The sequence below is a fragment of the Canis lupus genome, chromosome 1 (assembly GCF_011100685.1).
Source record: "Canis lupus familiaris isolate Mischka breed German Shepherd chromosome 1, alternate assembly UU_Cfam_GSD_1.0, whole genome shotgun sequence".
Classification (NCBI taxonomy): Eukaryota; Metazoa; Chordata; class Mammalia; order Carnivora; family Canidae; genus Canis; species Canis lupus.
In genome coordinates this window covers 49,685,932-49,700,098 of record NC_049222.1, presented here as the reverse complement: position 1 = coordinate 49,700,098, position 14,167 = coordinate 49,685,932, and the positions used below count along the sequence as shown (strand labels likewise).

The window sequence follows — 14,167 nt, the reverse complement described above, 5'->3', positions numbered from 1 at the left end:
TCTGGGAAGTCAAAGCTATTTTTATAAAAATAAGATGCGCTTTTGCCTTTTTCACTTGTAAAGTATTACTTTCCAAAGGATACCTGAGGTGTGATGATGTATCTGTCTCAGCTGATGGCGAGAGAGTTTGGGGATTCCTGTGTTTTTTAATTTTCTCAGTGTTAATTTTGAATATGATAAATATCTGGGGTGCCTGGGTGGCTCAGGCAGTTAAGTGCCTGACTCTTGGTTTTGGCTCAGATCATGATATCAGGGTTGTGAGATCAAGCCCTGCATTGGACTCCGTGCTCAGTGCAGGGTCTGCTGGAGATTGTCTCTCCTCCTCCCTCTGCCCCTCTTGCTTGTGCCCTTTCTCTAAAATAAATTTTTAAAATCTTTAAAAAATTGAATATGGAAAATATCAGTAGATAGAATCCACATTTAAAAAAGAAACAATGGGGGCAGCCCAAGTGGCTCAGCGGTTTAGCACCGCCTTCAGCCCAGGATGTGATCCTGGAGCCCCCGGATCGAGTCCCATGTCGGGCTTCCTGCATGGAGCCTGCTTCTCCCTCTGCCTGTGTCTCTGCCTCTCTCTCTCTCTCTGTTTCTTTCATGAATAAATAAATAAAATCTTTAAAAAATAAAATAAAATAAAATAAAATAAAATAAAATAAAATAAAATAAAATAAAAAAAAATTAAAAAAAAAAAGAAACAATGTTGGGACCCCCCAGTACTTTTTAAGAGTGAGTCCCACCCAATACCAAAAGGTTTAGGAACCTGGGATCTAGATGCTTCTGTGTTACCTTTGCAAGTGCACCAGGTAACTTTGCCTTACACGCATTCATCCCCAAGTCATCCACTATCTTCATCCTCTTCGTTATAAAGCCATGTAAGCAGTGGTAAGGATGCCCTTTGATTTGAGGATACATTTTTCTGATGGGTCCGTTTCAGTAAGCCTTGCCAGCATTTCTGTTGAAAATTATGTTGATGATTACGGGCCTACAGACACTCATGGAAGAGTCGATCTTCCTTTTAGGTTAAGAAAAATGTCCAGCAACAGGCCACTACTCATGAAAATGGTCCCTGCAAACCAGCTGTTTCTAACTGTCCCATTGCTTCTCATTTCATTTTCCACCTTGAGCGCTGGGCTTTGCTTTCAAACAATTCTATTCCAGAATTTGTGAAATGGCCCCATTGAGCGGTCCTTACAATGATTTTCTGTTTCCCAAGAGTATGCTTTTAAGGGTCGTGGTTACAGGAGTTAGAAAAGGCTGGGTGGGGTGAGCTAATTATATATAAATTATTGCTTCACGTTTTCCTGTCCCACAGACTCAGTGCAGATGGGAAGATTGTCCACACAGCAGGGGCAGATCTGCCACCAAAGAGACAGGAAATCTTGGCGGGAGGCATACAACCTCCACGGGTGTGTCTCATTGACCTTGGCATCCCTCCAGCAGAGCTTTCCTTTTTGGTAAACGAGGGAGACAGCTTGCGTGGGCTCTGCCAAGGCTAATCGGACTCTGGTTTTCCCGAGCTCTGGAACTCGCTGGCTTTAGGCTTAAGGGAGAAACGAGACGCCTCTTGAGAAACAGCAGCAAATGCACATTCCCCCTTAATCACACAGGCTTCGTCAACGGTCTAATCTCTCACAAACAGGACCTTCCTGGAGGTATCCGCTCAGGAGATGTCTATTCTGGAGACAAAATAAATCCTGAATGTGTTTACAAGAGACATCTGCTTTCTTTGGCTAGTTGTTGCCATTAAATCAAAATGTATATGGAATTTACAGCCCTTGGCAGAACAAGGATATAATCAAGGTTGAAAGGTTGAGAAGGTTGACAGACTGAAAGAGAATTTATAAATTCCACAAATGGGTAGGACCCGTCTCCAAGGGTCCTGGAAATAATGAAATAAGGTCCCTGACTTAGAAGCACCACAATATGGCAGGCTCTCCAAACGCAAAACAAATCGGCCACCCCCGCCCAGCTACCATCCTCACCAGCCTCCTTGACTGGCCTTTCTCCGTCCTCTGCTTGCTAGGCGTCCGCCACTGGGAAATTTTAGAATGTTTAGAACATTCCAGAATCAGATTTCAAAGCCCTTGCCAGTCCCATCCCCACCTGAAATTCTTTCCCTTGTGACTTGGGGCCCCTCCTCCCCGCCCTTGGGCCTGAGTCACCCACTTCAGACCAGGAACAGTGTGTAAATACTTGGCTGCTAGGCCCCAGAGCCAACGGCCTCTGGATTCAGATGCAGATTTACAGAGCTGTTTTTTTTGGTTCCCAGAGCTGAGAGAAAATACGCTGGGGCCTCAGAAGCAGAGGGGGAAGGGGAGGGTCCCTGGGACAAAGCCTGGAGGGGGCTTGTCTGAAAGAGATGGAACCACCAGTCCCTGGCTGTGCTTCGCAGACAACCACCAGTCTCCTGCCTGCCAATGAGCTGGTGTTAGTTGACTGGTGCCTCTACCCAAGACTCCCCAGTTTGTTTTTTGAGAGCCCAGGACCCTCCGACATCCTCTAGGACTTCTAGAATGGAGGACAGAGGTGTTTGTAGAGGTGAGCCTCCTAAGGGCAGGGACTGGGCCCGATGAAGGGAAATCTCACTTTTAACCAAGTCAGGCTCAGAGGGAAGCAGTTTTCAACCCACCAGGTGGAATATATTGACCTGTTACACTCCTCCAGGACTAGGGTAACTCTGCCTTCAGGCTGCACAGGAGCCATTTCTCACCTGTAAGGCAGATTTAAGCCTGTAGATGAGAAGAAAATTGAGAATCATTAATATTTTAGTTTCTGGGGGTCTCCGGAAAGGGCCCAGCTCCGTACTCCTGGGCCAGTGCTACAATAGAAGAGCAAAAAGTGAGAAATCCCAGATAAAGTGAGGAATGCCTGGTTCTCAGGGCAAAGCTCATGAGGCTGCAAACCCCAAAGACAATTTGTATGCCCACAGGACACCGGGGTGAGTGATTGGGTAGCAATGCCAAGGTGTTTAGGCTGATGTGTTCAAGAGAAGCTTTTGAAAGGGTGCAGAATGCATAACCTCAAAATATGCCTTTTTAGCATGCACACTATTTTGAAGTGAAGGCAATCAAGGCCCAACAGATTCAAGAAAAACTTTTACCTCTCCCTTATCTACCTAAAAGAATTTAGATAGGGTGCCCAGCTCAGAGACAGGGCTATTACCAGAGATAACTTTTATCTAAACAGCTTATCTGTATGCCAGGGCAAGCGTCTAATTACCAACATATGCTCTCCTTATGTCCCATGAATTACCTTTCTGCCCTCTCAAGCCCTAGGCCCTATTCCATTCTTTAGCTTAGGAGGGCATGTAAACCTCAACGGCCCGACCTGCCTTTAGGGCTCATATTTTTATGGGGTTGCTGTACATACAAAATTAAATGAGTTTTTCTCCTATTAAGCTGTCTTATGTTGATTTAATTATTAGGTCAGCTGAAGAACTTACAAGGGTAGAAGGAAAATTTTTCCTTCCCTATAGTACACAAGAGGGCAGAGCAGCAAGGAGATGGCCAAAATAGCGAGGGGTCTCAAAAGGATTCTCCTGATTGGGATGGAGACCAACCAAGTTGCCCCAGTGTAGGTGCCCTTGGAAAATGGTGCACCTTCTTGGAAACCAGCAGAAACAAGATCACCGAGAACCATAAAGCACTTCCCCACAGCAGGATGGTGGGGAGCCTCCCCCAAACCCAGATACCACCTGGGGAAAGAGAAGAAGGCACAGAGGTCGGAAAGACTCCCCAGTTAACCTAGTAGTTTCCTAAAGGAGGCTGCTGTAAACTAGAGGCAACTGAATTGTGGCAAGATGAAGTTCTCCTTCAGAGGAAATGAAAAGTTGTCAGCAAAGTTGAATTTGGTTTTAGAGAAATTACATTTCTGCACACCCGTGTTTGTGGATGGAGAAACTTATGCCTTTTACAGGGTCATGGCAATCTCCTGCTAATACTATCATAGTTTCCCGTTGCACTTGTAAATTAATCCAGACTCTGACCTCTGACCTACAAGAGTATGAATCTGTTCTTCCTCTTCTAGTTCCACCCCACCCCCTACTAAGCTTTTGTCCCACTGGTCCCCTTTGTGAATGGCACACTCGCCAAGTTCTTTCCTACTCAAGGCTTATGTGTATACAGTTGTTTCTGCCAGGAACACTCTTTCTCACACCAGCAGAGGAAACTGGCGCCTTTTCAAATTTGGTGAGGCCAGCTGCAACGGATCTAAATAGCTGTTCTCCCTACATCTTATTCTCTATCTCAGCACGCTTCTCTTCTCCACTTCCTAGCACTTCACGCTTTAGAGTCACTTGTTTATTTATGATCTGTTGCTCCCACTTAGACTCTAAGCTCCGTGAGGGTGGGGATCTTGTCTATCGTGCTCACAGTGGTACCTAGAGTGCTAGCACATCGCCTGCATGTAGTAGGCATCTGTCAAATATTTGTTGATTAAGTGGCTAAATAAGCAATCAAATTAACCAAGCAGCGTAACAAAGGACTCCAGAGAGTGCACCGGAAGTCCAAGTCTACAAATGACTAATTCTGCTCAGTGGATTTAGAGACGATTTCACAGGAGGCGCATATCGTGACAGCATGGGAGAGATGGGAGTGGGTAAGGCACACATATACTAGGAAGAAAAAAAAAAAAACAGAGAAGATAACACTTATACCAGCTTTAATATTCTTCCATATTAGGAAAGGAAGTAGCATCTATGGTTTGGAGGAGGGAGGGGTTCGGGTATATGCAGGATGCTAGAGTGTAGAAATAGGAATAGGGTGTAAAGACTAAGATTAGACCTGTCACTTTATACTCTTATCTGAGGCTTATGGCATGCTGGATATATCCAGGTCAGGAACCAAGGCTGCCTGAGACATGGCTCTGTCCACTGTGGTGGGGCCATCGATCGATCTCTGAAAGACTTGAAGCCATCAGCTCCAGATGAGCATGACATAACACATGTGACCACTCTGGGTTGTCATAATTTTTTTTTTAAGATTTTATTTATTTGAGAGAGAGAGATTGAGAGAAAGCAAGTGAGCATGAGTGGGAAGGAAGAGCAGAGGGAGAAGGAGAAGCAGATTCCCTCCTGAGCAGGGAGCTGACTCAGGGCTCCATCCCAAGACCCCCAGGATCATGACCTGAGCTGAAGGCAGATGCTTAACTGATGGAGCCACCCAGGTGTCCTGGATTGTCATACTTCTTGAATGAAAGAAAGGAATCTGAAAGAAATTCACTGTGAGACTTCATGATTGGTGTATGTACACTTTTTGGAGGAAAGATTTAAAAATAACATGTATATGTGAAACTCCTAAGGGCCATGTGACCCCCAATTGGGATATGCTGCTTTAAATATCAGTTCACCTTAATGACCAGGCACCTTCTTACAATTCAATTATAAAAAGACAAATAATCCAATTTAAAAATGTGCAAAGGGTCTGAATAGACATTTCTCAAAGGAAGATATACAAATGGCCAATAAGCACATGAAATGATGCTCAACATCATTAGTCATTAGGGAGATGCAAATCGAAATCACAACCAAATATCACTTCACACTTACTAGAATGGCTAAAATTCAAAAGTGAGATAACAACAACTGTTGACAAAGATGTGGAGAAACTGGAAGCCTCACACACTTCCTAGTGGAATGTAAAAGGGTGTAGGCACTTTGGAAAACAGTCTGGCAATTTCCCAAATGATTACCATAAGACCCAGCAATTTTACTCATAGTATATACCCAAGAGAATTGAAAATACCTATGTGTTTTATTTATAAACATTTATAAACAAACTTATGTTAATAGCAGTATTACTCATAATATCCAAATGATGGAAATGACCCAAATGTCCACCGACTAACAAATGGGTAAATAAAATGTGGTACATCCATTCAATGGAATATTACTTAGCTATGAAAAGAAATGAAATACTGATATATGCTACAATTTGGATAAACCTCAAAAACATCAGGATAAGCAAAAGAAACCATGCAAAAGACCACATACCACATAACTCCATTTATATGAAGTGTCCAGAAAAGGGAAATCTATATAGAAAGTAGGTAAGTGGTTGCTTAGGGATGGGGAGGGGAATGGTGGAGGGTAAGGGGATGGTAGTAAATGAGTATGGGGTTTCCTTCTGAGGTGATGAAAATATTCTAAAATTGACTGTGGTGATGGTGGCACATATCTGCAAATATACTTAACAAAAACATTGAATCGTAGACTTTAAATAGGCAAATTATATGTGAATTATATCTCAATAAACATTGTTTAAATAATATAATAAAAAAAGACCAGCCACCTACAGAATAGTTAGGAAGGTATGCTAACATACCTGTTCTGGATAAAACAAAGTACCCTTGTATTGTCCCAATTGGAGTCATGGTCCCTTTAAGCCAGAAACACATTCATCATTGCAGCCTCTAGGTGACTAATGCAATGCTGTGCACATAAGAATAATTCAATAAAACAGTTGATAAAAAAATGAACAGGAAAGTAAATGAGTTACTTACATGAGTGAATATTACTGTTCTTGAGCACAGAGTAAGAAAAGAGAGATAAATGCCAGGAGGAAGCTTTTAGATTAGGTATTTGGTAAAACGGCCTAACATGAAGTATTGGACCAAGCGGAAGAATAATCTGTTATGGCCTCTTAATTACAAAATTGAAGTCAATCCAGCAAGCGATTAGTGAACTTTTCTCTGACGGGAATTGGAAGACTCAGTCCACCATTACTATCTCCAATCCTCTACCTTTCCTCAACTACGGGAAACACCATGGAAAGAAAAGCATCAAAGGATCAACAGCCTAGTCAGGCAAAAATAACATCCCCCAAGCAATTAAACACATGCAGCATATTATTATCATTCCCAATATTTTGGGAATGATGACATCTTTCTCTTGTTTGTTCAAATAATCTTCTTCTTTCCTCTCTACACTTCTCCACCCTTATTGAGTGAATTAAAATTAATCTCAAGTGAATTAAAAGTTTGAGAATTTCATACCCCTGAGATAGAGACACCTTAAAAATTGGGACTGGAAACTCTAAAACTGGGTGGGGGTGAGGTAAGGTCCATGATGAAAATGCCATATTATCTGTGACATAGTTTATTTAACAGAATATGCTTTACGTATTAATGGAAAAGGAAGTATTATACAAAGACAAGATAAAAGGCCCCATCCCTGATGTTGACAAGCATATGATGTTAGTTCTGGAGTTGGCCCAATTACTCCCTACCAGGCTTGTCAGGGCAGAAGCATCACATTTCTTTCTGCTCCTCTTCTTGTTATCGAGAGAGGAGAATCTCCACTCCCCATGGGCAGTACTTATGTGGTACACTTGAAAGGGAGCACAGCTGTGTCCCTGTTCCGAATCCAAACCATAGGCTAACTGTTCTACTCCCACCAAAGAGGAAACCAGACTCATTTTCTTGCAGCCTTGCAAGAACATTGCACATGGAATACTTGGTAAAAGTTGGATAAATAGATCCCACAAGGATCCTGGAACTGTGAGGTGAGAAGCCCTAGTTCCCAGAGAAGGGATCCCTCCAGCAGGGCTACAGTGGTCACCAGCCCTCCCTATGCCAAGAGATGAGCTGGCAAGAAAAGGATTCATCCTACCGGCAGGGTTAACTGACCCTGATCATCAGGAGGGTCTGTCCTTCTACAACAGGGCCATGAAGAATAAATTTGCACAGTGGAAAAAAAAGAGATTTGCGCAGTGGTGGTCCACAAAGGTATCTCTTGACATTCTCCTGCCCAATTCTGATGGTAATGAGACATCATGCAACAGCAACAGTCTGAGCAGGGCATGGTGATCAGGATTTCCAACCCCTGGGATGAATATCTGGGTCATGCTACTAGGTAAGCTACCCAGACCAGGAGAGCTGCTGGCTGAGGGGGAGGGGAATCTAGAATGGATAGAAAAGGAGGGAAATGAATAGCATGTGGCCTCAAGGCCACCTATAGCAAAGGAGACCAATCTTACTCTTTCAAGTTTCTCCAGAAAAAGAGACTAACGAGACTCCTGGAGTAGCTGTTTCCAGATGAAATGAAGTCACTAAATGAAGTTGCACAGAATGTGGGCCGTGGTGAATGATGGCATGCTCTCCATGTTCCCTCCTCACAGTCAAGGCACTAACACGTCTCCAGACGGAGGGAATGTTTTCTGCTGAAGGCTCACAACCAGGTGTGGTCCTCTGCTGAAGGAAGCTATCCCACCCGAGGTAACATCCCCTCCCCGGGGGCAGCTTGCATGCAATGATTAGTTGAGGCAAAGATACAAAGGTTCCATCCTCTTACCTCATTAGGGACACACATGTGTATCCTAGTAAATATTTCACAACCGGTTCTCTAGGAAAAAAGCCCTGGCTTGTAATGTTGGGTGGTTTCCATGGTGTAAATGCTCCCATTGTGGCCAATTTCAAGATCAAGCTGACATCACTGAGTGAGAAGCTGGAGGGGATGCGCACAGTCGCTCCCACAAGCCAGTAGGAACCAGTCCGGCATACCACTGCACATCACTAAAAGGGCCATCCGGGTTTCAGAGCTGCCATGGGATGGGCTGAGGCCTGGTGAAACCACATCACAGTTCAACTTGTCCCTCCACCCAATCCCACGTCCTTGTTCCGTCACAGGTGTTGGTTCTGAGACACTCCCCAGCACACCTGCTGGCAATTCTCCAGCACAAAGGGTATTTCCGGGGGAACCTGTGCTACAATCATCCCTGGGGTTGGCCACTTTGGGGATCCTGGTTCTGTTCTCTTCTCACTCTGTAGTCTTTCCCTGGGCAACTTCATGCTCTCCCACACGTGGCCATCCCCTCCGGATCCAATGACACTACTCCACTCCAGACTTGGGAAAATAAATTTCCAGATCCTTATGGAAGCCAGACAGGTTTCACTGGTACTTAGAACTCAAAGTACATAAAACAAGCTCATTACCTTTCCTGCCAACCTGCCTTTTCTTCTGTACTCCCTTTCAGCACAATGGTTCACCACCTTCCCAACAGTATATGATTTAAAAACAAAACAAAACCAACCTAGAATTGCCTTTAACAGTTTGCTCACCCTGAACTCCTGCCAGTTGTCTCTGAAGGTTCGCCTCTGCACTCACATCCAGCCTCCACCTTACATAGATCTGTATCATGTCTTACCACACTGTGCTCATAGCCCCAAGGGTCTCTCTGATTCTCTTTGCTCGTCTCCCTGCCCACACGGTCTACACCAACAACCTCCACAGTGGGGTGTGCCTGACAATCCAATGAAAAGCAAAGGGAACTAGGGCTTTTCTCTTCTTTATTTTCGTCCGTTCCTTCCAACATATGGCTTTTAATGTACATGCTATGCCTGTAAATGCTTAAAATTTATAAATACTTTTAGTGGAATGCCTACTCGCTGTTTTTGTTTGATTTTTAGTGATGCATGATCAGAGAAGTTTATAGATACGGCTCTCCATTCCTACTCCACTGACCCTCTTATCACACCAATCTCTCATGTGCCTCCCTCACTCAAAGATGTTTGGTGACTCCCTGGGCTCAAATGATCTCCCTCATTAGATCTTTCTCAATTTTCCGTGCTGTCATCCACTTCATCCCCCATTTATCCAGAGCTCCTAACAGTTTTTTTTTTTTTTGCCTTTTAATATAGAAATTGATGTAAAACGTCCTTATTCTCTGGTATAATTTAAGCTCATTGAGGACAGAGACTATATTTATATTTTCCCCCAGAATGTAGCACTTCTCCTTGCATATGGATAATGAATGTTGGTTGAATGAATATTTTAAGTATCCTGTACCTCAAAGATTGATCCTAATAATATATTTTACATCCAAATAAATTGACTTTTTTTGGGGAGAGCACAATGGTAGTTAATAAGACACCGTTCAGGTTTAAACACTTATCCTTTTCGGGGGGTGGGGGGTGGGGGTAGGGGGGAGTCAGTGCTCCACAGCAGTTGCTAGGTTACAGGCCACAGCAACAAAAAGAAGTCACAGGAAGATGTTACCACAAGGTGGCAGAATGACATTGCTCTTCAATATAGGTTTTTTCAGAAGGAATTCTCTTTGGAAGTGTTGTTAGCTTATCCCGTTAAGCTACCTTAGAGGCTGACATGTCCCTAGAAGAGAGTGCAGTAGGAGCTGAGGGGTCCTCCTCACCCCTTCCCACTGAGCCCTGACTTTTGCAGAGGGCATCAGAGAAGGGGAGGGCCCATGTCCTGAGCTCACTGCGCTGGGAGGGATTAGGGCTCAGTGGGTCTGTCTCCTGCTCAGCCCTGCCCAGACGCAGCCACCACAGCTTCAGCACTTGGCGGGGAGGGGTAGTCAGGGTGCTAAGGAAGCTTCTGCTGGCAACTTCCCTCCTGCGCCAGGTCCTTCCACAGACCTCAGAGGGCCAAGCAGAAGCTGACATGTGATGATGTGAACAATGGGTACCCCGTATGCCCCTGTGTGTGTAAGCAGCCCATGTTCAGTCATCCAGGGTGCCCACATCACTAGTGCCCTGGACCGAGCAGAAGGCAGACAGCAAAGGAGTAAGTCCTTGGCTTGGACATTTGAGAGGCCAGTGGAGGGGTTCTGGGATTGGGGTATGTGTGTGTGTGTGTGTGTGTGTGTGTGTGTTGGGGAATAGCAAGGCATTCTGCTCTTACCCTCTCTCCCCAGGACTAGGGGCCTCTCCCCAGAGGGAAGCCCTGAGTAGAGTACAGTGGGGCCCTGGGCTTTGCCCTCTCCATCCCTCAGAACTGCCATATTGTTTGGGGGAGATAAGATCAGAGAGGCCAAGAGCCACCTTCCTGGTAGAACCTGGAGGGACCCAGAGCCAGGCGGAAGGACGGACAGCACCCCCCACCCATGCCAACATGACAAAACAAATGTCACCAAGGTCGAGGCACTGTTTTAAACACTGACTCACTGAATTCTCACGACCACCCCATGAGTGAAATGATTTTAATTTCCATTATTTTCAGGTGTGAAAACGAAGTTTCTGCCCTGGCTAGGCAACAGTGGGGCTGGGCTTCGTGTCCAAGCAGTCTTCAGGCTCATGCCTCCCATTTCAGTGCCCACTGCCTCCCCTGAACGGGGTGTGAGGAAACAAAGGAGGGCTTGGTCTGTAGGGAACTGAGGTCACATGATCTGAGACTCAACTGCAAGTTGTGTGGATCATCCTCCGAAGGCCAATCCAGACATCTGAGCAACCCTAGCAAGGATGAGACCCAGACCCTTCACCCCATCTGTGCCTGACATAAACTACAGTTACTCTGAGGAGAGGAACCAACCAAATGGATTGCTTTCTACCCTCCAGGGAATCCATGACTCAAAGTAAAAATTAAATTCAGTACCAGAAAAGTAAAGAAGAAAATCATTTCTTAGGTCTCTCACTTAGTAGGCTGAGGAAAAGGAAGAAAGCAAACACTATTTGAATATCTACTCTAGCCCAGGTATACCGAGCCTCCCCACAGCAGCAAGGGTTAATAATTCCCCCTCCATGTTAACTGAGCACCACCAGGAGCAGAGGTCGAGGCACATGTGGAGCCAGAATCCAAACCTAGATCTGTCCAGTGGAAAAACACAGGGCATTTCCACCAAGCCATGAAGCTGGTTATTAGAGGTCAAGTTGCCCATGGCCACCATCTTACAGATGAGGACACTCAGCTCAGAGATGAAGTGCAGACTCTTGGCTGCTGCTCATCCCCTCTCCCAGTGCCTCCGACTGGCTCCACAGAAGATATAAGACTCCAGAATCTCCTCTCATTCCGTACAAGTGACTCCTCTCAGTTTGCAACTTCTGGCACCGCCTTATCTCAGATTTTGATAAAGGGAGCTTTGCTGAAAACCTCTTGGCGCTTGTTCAGTAGAGGAATTTTTAAAATCTAAATAGCTTTATTAGGGTACCATTGGCATGCAATAAATTGCATATTGACATACAATAAAATGCCCATTTAAACTGTGTAAGTGTCCATCACTTACACCACTAGCACACTGGAGACTGAAAATATCCATCCCCACCAAGTTTCCTGGTGCCTCTCCTTTGTGATCCCCCTCTCTCCCTCCTCCCCCAAAGCAACTGATGATCTGCTTTCCATCACTATAGATTAGTTGCATTTTGTAGACTTCCGTAGAAATGGATTCACACAGCAGTACTCTTTTTAGTCTGGATTCTTTTACTCAAAATAATTATTTTGAGATTCATCAATGTTTGTCAGTGTGTCAATAACTCATTCCTGTGTATTGCTGGGTAATGTGTTGTAACCATTGCTGGTTTATCCATTCACTTATTGATGAACATTTGGGCTGTCTGCTATGAACATCGTGTACATGGTGTTGGACATATGTCTTCTTTTTTCCTAAGTAAATACCTAGGAATGGAGTGGATGGATTGTATGGTAAGTACACCTAACTTTTAAAAATACTATTAAATCATTTTTAAAAATAACTTGCAACATTTTACATTTCCAGCAGAACTGGGAGTTCCACTTTTCCACATCCTGGCCAGCACTTCATATGGTTCGTCTTTTTAATTTTAGCCTTTCTAGTAGGCATGTAGTGTTACCTCACTGTGGTTTTAATTTGCATTTATTTCCCTAGTGTCTAATGATGTTGAATATCTTTTCATGTGTTTATTTGCCATCCTTATATCTTTGGCAAAGTGTCTGTTCAAACTTTCGGCCCATTTTTACATTGGGTTGTTTGTTAATTGCTGAGTTTTAAGAGTTCTTTATATATCCTGGATACAAGTTTTTTTCAGATGTATGCCTTCTAAAGATTTCCTCACTGATTATGTATATCTTCTCATTCTCTTAACAGAATCTTTTGAAGATCAGAGCTTTTAATTTTGATGAAATATAATTTTCAATTTGTTATTTTATGGATCATGCATTGTGTTATATGCAAGAAATCTTTGCCTAACCCAAGGTAACAGATCTGCTATGCTTTCATCTAGAAGTTTTATACATTTAGGTCTGCAATCTAATTTAAGCTAGTATTTATATATGGTTCAAGTTATAGATCTGAGTTCATTTTTTTTCATGTGGGTGTATAATTGTTCCAGCACCTTTTGCTGAAAAGACAATTCTTGGGGCACCTGGCTGGCTCAGTTGGTTAAACATGTGACTCTTGATTTCAGGTCAGGTCATGATCTCAGGGTCCTGAGATGGAGCCCTGAGTCAGTCTCTGTGCTCAGTGCAGGGTCTGCTTTGGATTCTTTCTCTCCCTCTGATCCTCCCCCTCCTCCCTCTCTAAAAAAAAAGAAGGAAGGAAGGAAGGAAGGAAGGAAGGAAGGAAGGAAGGAAGGAAGGAAGGAAGGAAGGAAGGGAGGGAAGGAGGGAGGGAGGGAGGAAAGAAAGAAGAAAGAAAGAAAGAAAGAAAGAAAGAAAGAAAGAAAGAAAGAAAGAAAGAAAGAAAGAAAGAAAGAAAGAAAGACAATTCTTTCTCTCTTGCATTTCCTTTGAAACTTTATCAAAGATCAGTTGTCCGTATATGCGTGGGTTTATTTCTGGACTCTCTATTCTTCTCATCTACTTGTCTATCTTTATGCCAATGCTATACTGTTTTGATTGCAGTAGTAGAATTTTTTTAAAATATTTTATTTATTTATTCATGAGAGACACAAAGAGAGAAAGAGGCAGAAACAGGAAGAGGGAGAAGCAGTCTCCCCACAGGGAGCCTGATGCGGGACTTGGTCCCAGGACCTCAGGATCATGCCCTGAGCTGGAGGCAGACGCTCAACCCCTGAGCCACCCAGGTATCTCTGCAGCAGTAGAATTTAAGGTGTGATGAGCTTTTAAAAAATGGCCCCAAGGTCCACTCCATCCTAGAGAGTCTGCCTCTCCCTCTTTCCTTCCCAGGACAAGGGGGAAACCTGCATTCTCTTCCCAGAGCTCAGCATGGTTCACATTTCACTTAAGTAGTCTTCGAACAGCCACCACACAGTTTGCAGCAGAGAATATTCTGAGCTAATGTGGAGAATATAAATGGTGGGATTTCTGCAGAAAATTTACCTCCAAAAGAAGAAGAAGCATTCTTCTGAGAAACAAAGACCGTTAGTGTTCCTAGCACTGGGTCACCCAACTGGACACTTGCTAGCCATTTCTGTAAAGATTTGCAGATAGAGAGACTGAAGTTAACCATTAAAATAAAGTTTGAGAATGATTAAAGAATTTATTGTGCCTGCCCCCTTTCCTCCCCTT

At 44.0% G+C, this 14,167-nt stretch overlaps 1 long non-coding RNA gene across 2 annotated transcripts; it reads left to right on the top strand.

Moving 5' to 3' along the window:
- The first annotated feature begins 2,122 nt into the window (after positions 1-2,122).
- Positions 2,123-13,161, top strand: LOC111095907. Of its 2 annotated transcripts, none has more exons than XR_005353764.1 (3): positions 2,123-2,535; positions 8,112-8,208; positions 10,949-13,161. It is a non-coding gene; the product is annotated as an uncharacterized LOC111095907 (long non-coding RNA). The 2 variants fall into 2 exon arrangements; XR_005353763.1 differs by lacking the exons at positions 2,123-2,535; positions 8,112-8,208 and adding an exon at positions 10,149-10,513 and having other exon boundaries at positions 10,949-12,485; positions 12,786-13,161.
- Positions 13,162-14,167: the final 1,006 nt, after the last annotated feature.